The following is a 10,849-nucleotide window of genomic DNA, read 5'->3' as shown; positions in this document are numbered from 1 at the left end:
AAGATATTTTAAAACAACATTTTTGCATAATGTCTTGACTTTGCATTAAGCAATATTCAGCACAAGCCAATTTATTCAAATAGGGAAAATTTCTACTTATTGCACTTTTCATACGTAACTAACAATATTAAAAGATCAATTTGCTATGGGAACTTTCAATGTACTACAGGTTTACACTGTTTATTATTTCTGTCATACCAGATTAATGTCTTTTCTATAAATTTAGTACCTTTATTAGCCTGTAATTATTTCAGAAAAACAGAGCTATTTAGTCAAATCCACATGAGGAATTTTATATATCTGGATTTTTTTCTAAAGCCGTCAATTCTAAATGGACCCATAGTTCAGCCTTTCTCTCCTTCAGGGAAGAATTTCACTTTAACCTTGGTGCCATCCTGAAAACAAATTTCTCTCAATATCCTAGTCCAAAGACATTAAAAATTCTATTTGTCATTCTTCTACCCCTGCCCTTTCTCCGTAAATAACTTTATTACATGAGCTAATACTTGGCACCTATATTTCTCAGAATGGACTCTAAAAAGTCTGTCTTCCTAATTAACGCATGACCTGCCTCCTGTTCTCCTACGCAGTGTGCAGCTGATGAGAAGCAGAACAGTTTGACAGCAATGTGTGTGGTGACCAATGGTTCTGTGGAAAATAGGAGGAGCTCAGATTGTACTGTCTAGGATGTGATTTTACATCGGCCTGTTTTTCTTAATAAAGGGAAATCTAAACCACAAATTGGAGGCAGCAAACAGAGGGATCAAAAATGTGATTTTTATAGTAAGTGCTATTGTCATTATCTCACTGTTTGACTTCCTAAGAGGGACCACACAAGTTTCATAGAAAGACTATTGTGAGAATGAATAGCCAATTGTGCACAGCACAGCACAGATATCAGGCAAGGTTTTGGATTAGGCCACTTTTAATTTTTTTCCAAGTTAAAACAGTATGTTAAATTGGTATCCTGAAGACTAAATCTCATTCAATTTGATACTGCCTCTCTCACATCTTCTTGTTAATGCACTGAAAGGCTCTAAATTTACAGTAAAATAAGAAGGATAGTATTTTTACTATTTAACTCAAATGAAGAATTTTTCAGGGAATGATGTGTGAAAAATATGTAATAAATTTTAAATATGTTCATAGAATATTATGCAGTTATAGGTAGTCACTGTCATATCTTATTGGATATTTCACTACTACGTTTACTGATTCTGCCTCATTTTAGTCTTTTTTATCTGCCTTGCCCAAATATACAGCCACAGAGTTGTGTTTTGTTTCTGTGAGTTTTTTTGTGTTTTCCAAGAAAATTAATGATATTTAGGAATTTAGGATGCTGTCGGAATAGTTTCTATATCTAAAGAAACATGGCCTCATTGATACTAGTTGTTGCTTAGAATTGCATCCTAAAATTATTCTGTAGACTTTCAATAAAATATTTTATTTCTCATGGATACTTAGAGTTAACATTTGGTTGTCACCTTAATAAGTATATTCATATTTAGGTTTAGAATAAATTTTTGTGTCTCCACTTTGCCTTAGTTCTATACTAGTGTTTAATCAGGAGCTGTGTGATATAATATTTACATTTGTTCAATAAAAAGCTAAATTCATTCTGAATCTCTTGCTGGATTGGCCTTATGTAAGGTAAGTAACTCTATATATGGAGTGGTTTTACGGATGTTGGGAAGGTTCTACAATCAAAAACTGACCTTAATCCCCTATACTTGAAAATTATTAATTTAGGTTAAATACCCTCTAGTGGAAGGACTGCTATAAGTCATAACAAAATTTTCAGATTTATTCTGAGAGCAGGGTAAAAATGCAGAGTATAAAAGTCCTGACACCCCCAGTAGCTGGGAGAAGTAAATGGTACACTGAAAAAGAATGTGATATACTCAAGTTTGAAGAAATAGGACTAAATTAGAATCTGTTTGCAGTTATGAACAGATGGAATGCTTTTTTACAGAATATGAACAAGAGAGGGGGATAAAGGAGCCAAAAATCAAGGATGTCAAAATCCACAGTAAAATAACTGTTTTTCAAATTTAACTATTTGCCTTTCAACATAAGCAGGTTTAAATAATAACCTTGCTGAGTTTCATGAAACAAAATTAAGAGACAGATGACAGTGTCAGTCTGATAAAAATGTCCCCTTGGTGACATTTCTATACCCAAGATCAAGTTTTCTTTTTGTTAACCCCAATCAAATATAATCAAAGGCTACTCTGTTCTTACTGAATATTTTTGTTTTCCAAATAGCATAAGTCCAATATTTTCTCTAAATTACTTAGTGAATTTAAAACACAGATATGTTTGTCTTATTTAAAGTAAATTTTAATGTAATAAGAATGTATTTTCACCATGTCAAATCAACTCAGTCTGTGACAGCAGACTATGGCAAATGAAAGGGAGGTTCTTTTGCATCTTGTTTATAGGCACAATAGAGTGATAAAACTCTTAGATTAAAAAAAAAGTTGGCAAACATTTCCAAGATAGAAAGGAAAATGAACTTTTAACTTAATTGTAGCGCTATATCTCACCAGTGGCAGAGTACATGCGAGAAAGAGCTCAAATCCAACTAAAACAATTAAATGTTCATACAACCTTATTCACTTTTAAAACAAATGACTGTTTAAACAGACTTCGAAAAATAGGAAAGTAGGCTTCAAATTTTCCCTCTTAAAATGCCCTAAATTAATTCATGTGTAGTGTGTAATCAAACTCATTGCTGCTTCTTCCTTTACTATAATTTTTTATAAATGTTTAAACTCTGCTTTTTATATGGTTTAACATGGCATAATCTTTCCCTGACCACCCCATGTTCAGTGTTCTCACTTTGTTATTATTCCTCTTACATGTATCATAAGCTTCCTTATATTGTTTATTATATTCGAGAGGATTTCTGCCTTAATTATTGAATTGTACTGAGGGTCTTTTGAGGTCAGGGTATTGATGTGTCCTCTCTCTCTTCATACCACATGGCATGTTTTTCTCCCCGATGGGTGATATTCAAATGTTTATTATTGAAAATACTGGAGAGGATATCAATAAAGTTGAGAGTTTAAGAGGTTTATATGTAGAACCAATCATCACAAATGGGTCTGTTTAAAAACTAGATTTAACCTTGATAGAAAAATGTCTGGAACTAAATACCGAACACTGTTACCAATTTGTTTACTGTAAGTTGTGGGTGATTTATTTCTTCCTGAGACTATCACTTTCATGATGATAGAAAGAAATATTTAACTCTTCATGTTTTATTTAAATATTATTTTAACAAGTACATTCTGCAATAAACTGGAAGAGTGCGTACTCCAACTAACTTTATAGAGTTCAGTTGATATCACAGTCCAGACTATAAAAGAAGAAATTAAGTATAGATGGGTGGCTATAAAAGAGGACCAGTTGTACGTACAAATAAGTTAATCAGTAAAGAAAATCTATCTCTGCAGAAAGATCTGCAAATCAAGGAAATGACTTCCCTCTGAACTGAAAGGATGCGTCTTTCAAAAAGTGGTCATACTGGCAAATTTATGATAAACAAGAGATATACAGTGTGTTCTTGCAGTTGTGGTAGAGAAAAAAAAATGTAGGGATATGCAGCACATAAAGCATGATGAGGTAGTATAGTGAAATTAAACCTGAGAATTATAAAAAATTCTTTCATTAGAAAAGTTAAAATACATTTTGGTTTGTTTCTGATATTTGATAAAAGTGATGCTGAATGGCTAAAAGTTATAGACAACCTTGAAAGTCTAAGAAAAAGCAATGGTGAATTAGGATAAAGTGTGCACCATAGAACACTAATTTCATGAGAAACCACTAAAAGAGGTTTCCTGAATGGAGTTTCTCTGTCCAGTTATTTGAGGAGAGCTTACTATGCTTTTCCATCTTGGAAAGAACAATGGACTAGCATATCAAAATCAGAATTATAGCAGAAAAGCACAAACATACATATACATATACACACAACTCGCTTTAATATTATTCAATTCCAAATGAAACGCTTTTGCAACCTAACACTCATGAAAGTGTCAGAACTGGTATTCCATTAGCAAACTTCGAAAAGAGTGGTACAATGTTCTCTTCTGAAGCAGGTGAAAAATATCCTGATTGACTTAGGAGTGTTTGATGACAACTCAAGATTACTGAGTGCATACTTATTGTAATAAAGTGCTTATGATTTTAAAAAATATTTCTCTGAGCCTTGTATTATCTTTCAAACTAAAATGTCTTGGTAACATAAACTCATATTTATGTTTAATAGATTTAACAGAAAGCTTTATAGAAGCAATTAATGATTTCAAAAGCTTTCTATTTTACATGGAAATCCATACTTTTGAATATCATAGATATTCAGATTTAAGAATATAAATTACAAGCATCACTTGCCACAGGATAGAAATGGTCATGATAATAAGAACCTTTTATGGAGGGATTACTATCCCAGGCAGTGAGGAACTTCCTCTTCTCTAGCAAATGAGGTTCCAAGAATTTTTTTTTTAATGTTAGTAGCAGAATTACTATAGATTTGAGTCTGTAGATGTCAGACTCCAAAGGTATGTAAGTTTTAAGCTTACCCTGGAAGGAAAACAGTAATCTCTAAGACAGAAGCCTTTTAAATGTCAACATAAAAAGTGTCACAAAATGTTGCAGTACGATTTACATATGCAGAGGAGAGAAAGGAGGTCATTTCAAAGAGAGTAATATCTGGTAATGTTAAGAATGTGATTGCTATAAATTAGCTAATAAAGGATCTAAGCTTTTTAAAAAATTCTGTGGACTGATATAAGTTGTGTTTTTTTCCCCTTTCAATTATAAAAGAAATATAGCTTAAATCTGTATAGTGTAGTTATCAGTACATCTTTTTTTCTGGTAATTTTCAGGTGTTTGTGCTTCCCCGCCGCCATTCCCTGCTGTTGCCATAGCTCTGACATGAAGATGGGAAAATGGAGCTAGAAGGAAACCAACTCTTTAGTGGGTCATTATTACCACAGCATCATGGCTGTTCTGAAAATTTGTTTCTGTCCCATTACAAACAAGGAATTGGCAGACTGGGAAGGTGATCAGATCGCAATCAGCCATGGAAGGAGTGATCTGTAATCAGGATGAGGCAGAGAAAAAGACACCGGGGGCTAGAATGCAGAGCACTTATATCATAGGACTCCGAAGCTGAAAACAGAAGTCTGTGTAAAACTTAGTAAAAGAATAGTCTTCAGAGAGTCAGAGAACCATCAATGAAAGCAGCCTGTTGATAGGTGAACAAAAGAAGCCTTTGTGTGAACGCTGGCTAATTAAGTCTTGCAATTACCGAAAGAGCTTTCTTTTTTGTGAAGAAGAGAGACATATAAGAGTGATGTACAAGTTCAGATTGAAAATACTTATTCATATTCTGTGGGGGAAGGGCCATTTGCCTATTAAACAAAGCAAGGTCGCCCATTTCCCACTTTGAGTAGACCTGGGGAGAGTGGGAAGAGACGGGCTTCTAAAGTAGGTGAAATTGTTGGCCATGAAAAGTGCTTTGACTCAGTTTCAATGGGTTTAACCTTTATTAAATATAGACCCCCCCTATCAAAATAGCTATAAGCTGAGAGAATTACTTCCAATACACACTCCTTTTCTTAGCAGTCATAAAAAAAACAAAGCTTGATAAGCTCTTGGGGCTGAAGTATTCTTCTCCCATATGGGAGTTATTATTTCCAGTTCAATGTGTCTCAAAGTAGGGGTCAGGTCTCCCAGAGGCTATAGGGGTCTGAGAGGGTTAACACAGAACAGAACTACAGAACTCTGAAGTGATCAGTGTTGATGATGGTGGTGAACTCTGAGCTATATAAACCAGATGAAAAGGCCTCTACTTACCAGCCTAGCCTTCATTTCAAAGGTTCAAATATGTTCCATCTCCGAGAGAGGGCTCCAAACTGCTATCTGATGGCAGTGGCAATGAAGAAAAGTTTAGGGCAATCGGAGTGTACTAGTTTTTCTGTGTGGGAGGCATGTAGTCAGCATGAGAACCCAAAGCCAGGAGAGCAAAGAGGAAAGACTCAGAGAAGTTTCAAATTTGTGAAGGAAGTTGACAAGTCTCTGTGGAGGCATAAACTAAAACCCCAGGTGCTCCAAATATTCTGGCCCCAGAAAATGGGGACCACAATTCCTTTCTTTTCTCCCAAAGTTCTTGTCCAACTCTTTTCTAATGATTCCTCCTGTCATTAATCCTTTCTGTTGGCTCTTGAAATCTACCCAGGAACATTATATTTCAGAACAGTAACTTCATACAAGAAACGTCTCAAGAATCCATGGAATAAGGAATGGGGATTTTGTTCTTAACTGCCTAAGTACTGTCTGCTTTCTGAGTCTTCTCTCAAGCTCTTATCATTGGTGACAAACAAGTAAACTGATAGGTGGGACAGAGATTTTGGTGATCATCAGAACCCGCCCTTTCGGCATTCACAACCTTTACTCACAGAACAACAAAGAGACCCCTTCTTTTTTTCCAGCCTTGTTGACACTTATAGTAATTACTCCCGGGAAAGTAACTCTCTGAGGCAATATTTCACTTCTCTTTAATTGCATGGGTACCAACTTACACACTATCAGCATTGATGAGCAGTGACACCCTGCTGTCAGCCAGGTAGTTTGATGGCAGAAAAAGCCACAAACACTTTAGTTTCCATCTTTCAAAACTCCTCATGCAAATGAGGGACAGTCATTAGTGCTGACCTTCCACTATTACTAGTTGTCAATCAGCTGTGTATCCTGCTCAGAGGCAATCTGCCTCATTCCACGCAGAAACATGGGTACATGTAGCACGATGGGAGCTACGGGCAGTCTAAGAGGGCATTGTTATAAAAATTAGCTTCCCAATAGAATACACTGGTGGACTCATGGAGGGCAACATGCTATAAGTGTTAAAAGATAGTAGTTTCCAAACTATTCTCCAGTAAACACCGGTATCAGTGTCAGGTGTCTGGTATCAATTCAGGGTCTGAAGCCACATGCAGGCTTACTAAACAAGAAAACCTGTATATGGGGCCCCTGAAAATAAGTTTTGCACAAGCACTTTACAAAGTTCCCTCACACTAAAGTTTGGGAATGACTGGCTAAGGTCACTGTGCATACATTCACAACCATAAAGCCAGAGACTAGGCTTTCCCATCACTAAATTCAAGAAACACTGTTACCTTTTTGTCTGTGTGAGATGCCACTGTATTTATAAACTTATGAACAAGGTATGCTATCTGCTTTCAAAGTTTATCGACCTAAGAAACAGTCAAGGACTATAGATGGAATCTGTAACGAACTCCGTTTAAGAGGGAAATACACAGCAAACACTGAGAAAATGTCATTCATCTGAATGTATCTGTTGCTTTATCCTGTCTGTCATATGATGTACTCTTACAGTTATGTATCTTTAATATTTAGCAGTTGCTTATAATCAAGACTGTAGCACAGATTTTAAAGGATCTAGCCTTAAGCCCAGGATCAACTAACCTGGCAATCTGGGGAAAGTATGCACTTAGAAAACTTTGTTGTTTTCAGATATGTGCAAATATACGTGAACTATCTGGAACTTAGCTTATCTAGAAATCTGTAACTTTTCAAAAAATGTTTGTGTTTCTTTAGCAAGATGTAGTAGGTGATTTATCATGACCTTTTATTTCTGCATGAAATCAATGACCATCCTAAAGACTGTTCAGGTTTCTCCCAGGAAAAAGAGAAATAAGTTATTAACCAAAAATAGAATAAGTATCCCCAAATATTCAAAAAGTGAATGAACTAACCATACCTGAAGCGCAGAGGTGCTTATGTAGTTTGGGAGAGTTTATTTTACCAGGGGATAATGGATGGACATCTTTATTTATTTATGTTTCTTTTTTGAGAAATCAAAATTTTAATTTTTGCCGGAGAATTGTTCACATCATTCTCACCATTAAGACTATCTAAGTGATAACGAATAGCCAAAGAAGTTTATTTATTTTGACCAACATTATTAATGTCCTTCTGAACCGTGAATGTATAAGGCCTAATCCTTTCCCACTGTGCTGGCTATTCCTCTTGGGCAAGATCTGACAACTAAAGAGCCATTTGCGTGTTGTGGAGACAGAGCGCTAAATCTGGAAGGGCTGACTCAGCTGGGCAGGAGGCGGTAAGATTAATGGACACCAACATGGAGGGAAAAGCAGTCTGTGAGTGTCAAGGACCTTGGTGGGAGAAACATTTCCCCAGTGAAAGAGAGAACACACACTTCGTCCTTCCATTCACCCCACAACCAGACATCCTGTGGAACATGTCTAAGTCCCATGCATAAATTTCCTATTAGAAATTTATATCTCTATTCAGGAGTGATTGAATCAAGACCAACTCATCACACATTCTATCATAAACTTTAACTACCGTGATACATGCTTTTAAAAGAGGTCAATTGTATTTTCATCAATAACATATGCATTCTACTTGAAATAACAAGCATAATTGTAGCAGAGAATCTATCAAAGTACATATGAAAATGAGATATACTCGAGGGCATTTTTTAAGTACAACTTATAAGCTACAAGATATTGAGTAAAATAGTGAATAGCTATGCAATGGAACAAGATAACAATAGATTAAAAGGATATAAATGGCATACTACCTAGTTACTTTTGGTTCTTTAATATTTAGTTAACATTTGCTTAGTGTGAGAGAATGAGCAGGCAAGTGTTTTCCTGTCAGGCAAAATATGTTCCATTCTTAACACAAGTATTTAATTGTACTGCAGCCAGAGAAAACGTGACATTTTTCAGTTTCATATTTACTGTTTGAACAGGATGTTTGACACCCTAATGTATCCCATTAATAGATTCCCAAAGAGTGACAGTGATAAAGCAACACTAAAGTGATTCAAATTGTGCTTAGCTAACAATTTGTCAGTATGGATGGTTCAATTTCAAGGCTTGAGTTAATTCAGTAAGTGTGTTAAAAATATTAGTTTTGCAGATACAAAATACAATTTATTTATTCTGTAAATATCTACTGATATCTACTATGCACCTGGTGCCATTTCCAGCCACTGGGCATCTAGTAATAAATAAATGACTAATCAAGTGTAGAATAGTGCTAATGTCTACAGGGGGAAAAATGGAGGGTTATACAATTCAAGGTCGAGTTAGATGCAATCTAGAATGAAGGTCATCATTCTCTATTCTTCCAGAAGACAAACAAGTCAATATTACAATTTTTGTATCTTTTACCTGGCTGCACCTTTGTTTTTGCTCTTGTCCTTTGTAAATTCAGTGTTCCATGGATAATATAATAGAAACTGAAGAGGAATGAACCAGAAAACCTAGAAATTTGGGTTCATCTCTCACACTAATTAACCTTGTGACCTTAAAGAAATTAGTTAAAATTTTCTGAGACTCAATTTCCTAGGATAATTTATAGAGTTTTACTTAAGAGATAAAATAAAGCTTCATTTCTGGAAGGGTATATTATAAACTGCATAAAGACAAAACAGTTGTAGCTTGTTTTGTGGGTGTCCACATGAACCTTATCAATGTCACATCCAGGAGAAATATTTCAGTTATAACAATTTACAGACAACAATCATCACTGTGTGTATATTAGGCGATTTCACTATATTTCACTTCTCACTTCTTACTTTTCAGATCTATTTGTCTGAGTAGGGGATAAATATTAGTTGTAAAGGGAAAAAAACCAATAAATACATTATTCAGCTGAAAAAGTTATATTCAAAATACATATGTATAGTAACTTAAAATACCTACAGGACCTCATGGTTTACAGTCCTCTTGTAAAGTTTCCCTTTTATGTTGTCTCAAAGGAACAGGTCAAGAATGCAAGGGCAGGGATCCCGTGGTGAAATTTAGTAGAGTTGTGGCTAATGGTGATATGAACAATTTGTCTTTTGAAGAAGTGACAAGACTGAGATTTTCTCTATTTCCATAAAATATTTTTATTTGTCATCCTCCTTTTAAATACACGTATATATATACACGTATATATATACACATGTGTATATATTTGTGTGTATATATATATATATATATATATATATATACACACACATATCCTCCTCTATCTTGTGGGAATGCTTTTCTCAGCAAAAGAAGAGAGGATAGATAAATCCATTCCACCTGGGAAAAGTTCAAAAGTTTCTGTTGTTTAGTAAATAACGAAATGAAGTTATAAATAGCATCACTGCTTTCTATTCTATCTTTAAACTAATACAAGCATGTCCTTCCTCTAAAAAATTGATCCATGTTAGCTGTTTTGAATATGTCTCCTAGTTAGCATTTTAAACTTTAATCTCTAAACCATTATCTTCTTCCTGGCTCAGCAGGAAATTCTGCCTGTCATTAAATCAGTAACTCCTTATGTTTATGACTACCAAGAACTGCAAAAGCCAGACTATGTGTGGAGTAAAACTTGTCTAATTAACATCAGTCTACACATTACCATATGTTGACAATAGCCATTCACAGGTTATATTACTTTGGCATCTGTGATGGATGACAAAACCTAGAATCATTCTTACTATTTTATCTTCTTGCTATAACTTCTCAAGCATTTCTTTTCTTGCCTTTACTTTTTTTTTTTTTTTTTTTTACATTTCCTGAATTACTCTTAACATCATGCCCTTTAGGTGCCTCGTTCTTGCTTCCTAAAGAGGGATCATAGGCAGTACTAAGTTCAAATATGCTAATATATTTATATCATCAAACCATTTACCTCCCTACTTTACAATTCTGTCTGTTGTTTTAGATCTACTTCAGAATCCATAATTCATTGCTCAAGATAGCAGAAACTGACTGAGAATTGTATAAAACCCAAACTACCATAGGTACTA

The sequence above is a fragment of the Globicephala melas genome, chromosome 4 (assembly GCF_963455315.2).
Source record: "Globicephala melas chromosome 4, mGloMel1.2, whole genome shotgun sequence".
NCBI classification, from domain to species: domain Eukaryota; kingdom Metazoa; phylum Chordata; class Mammalia; order Artiodactyla; family Delphinidae; genus Globicephala; species Globicephala melas.
Note: the sequence above shows the minus strand (reverse complement) of the source record.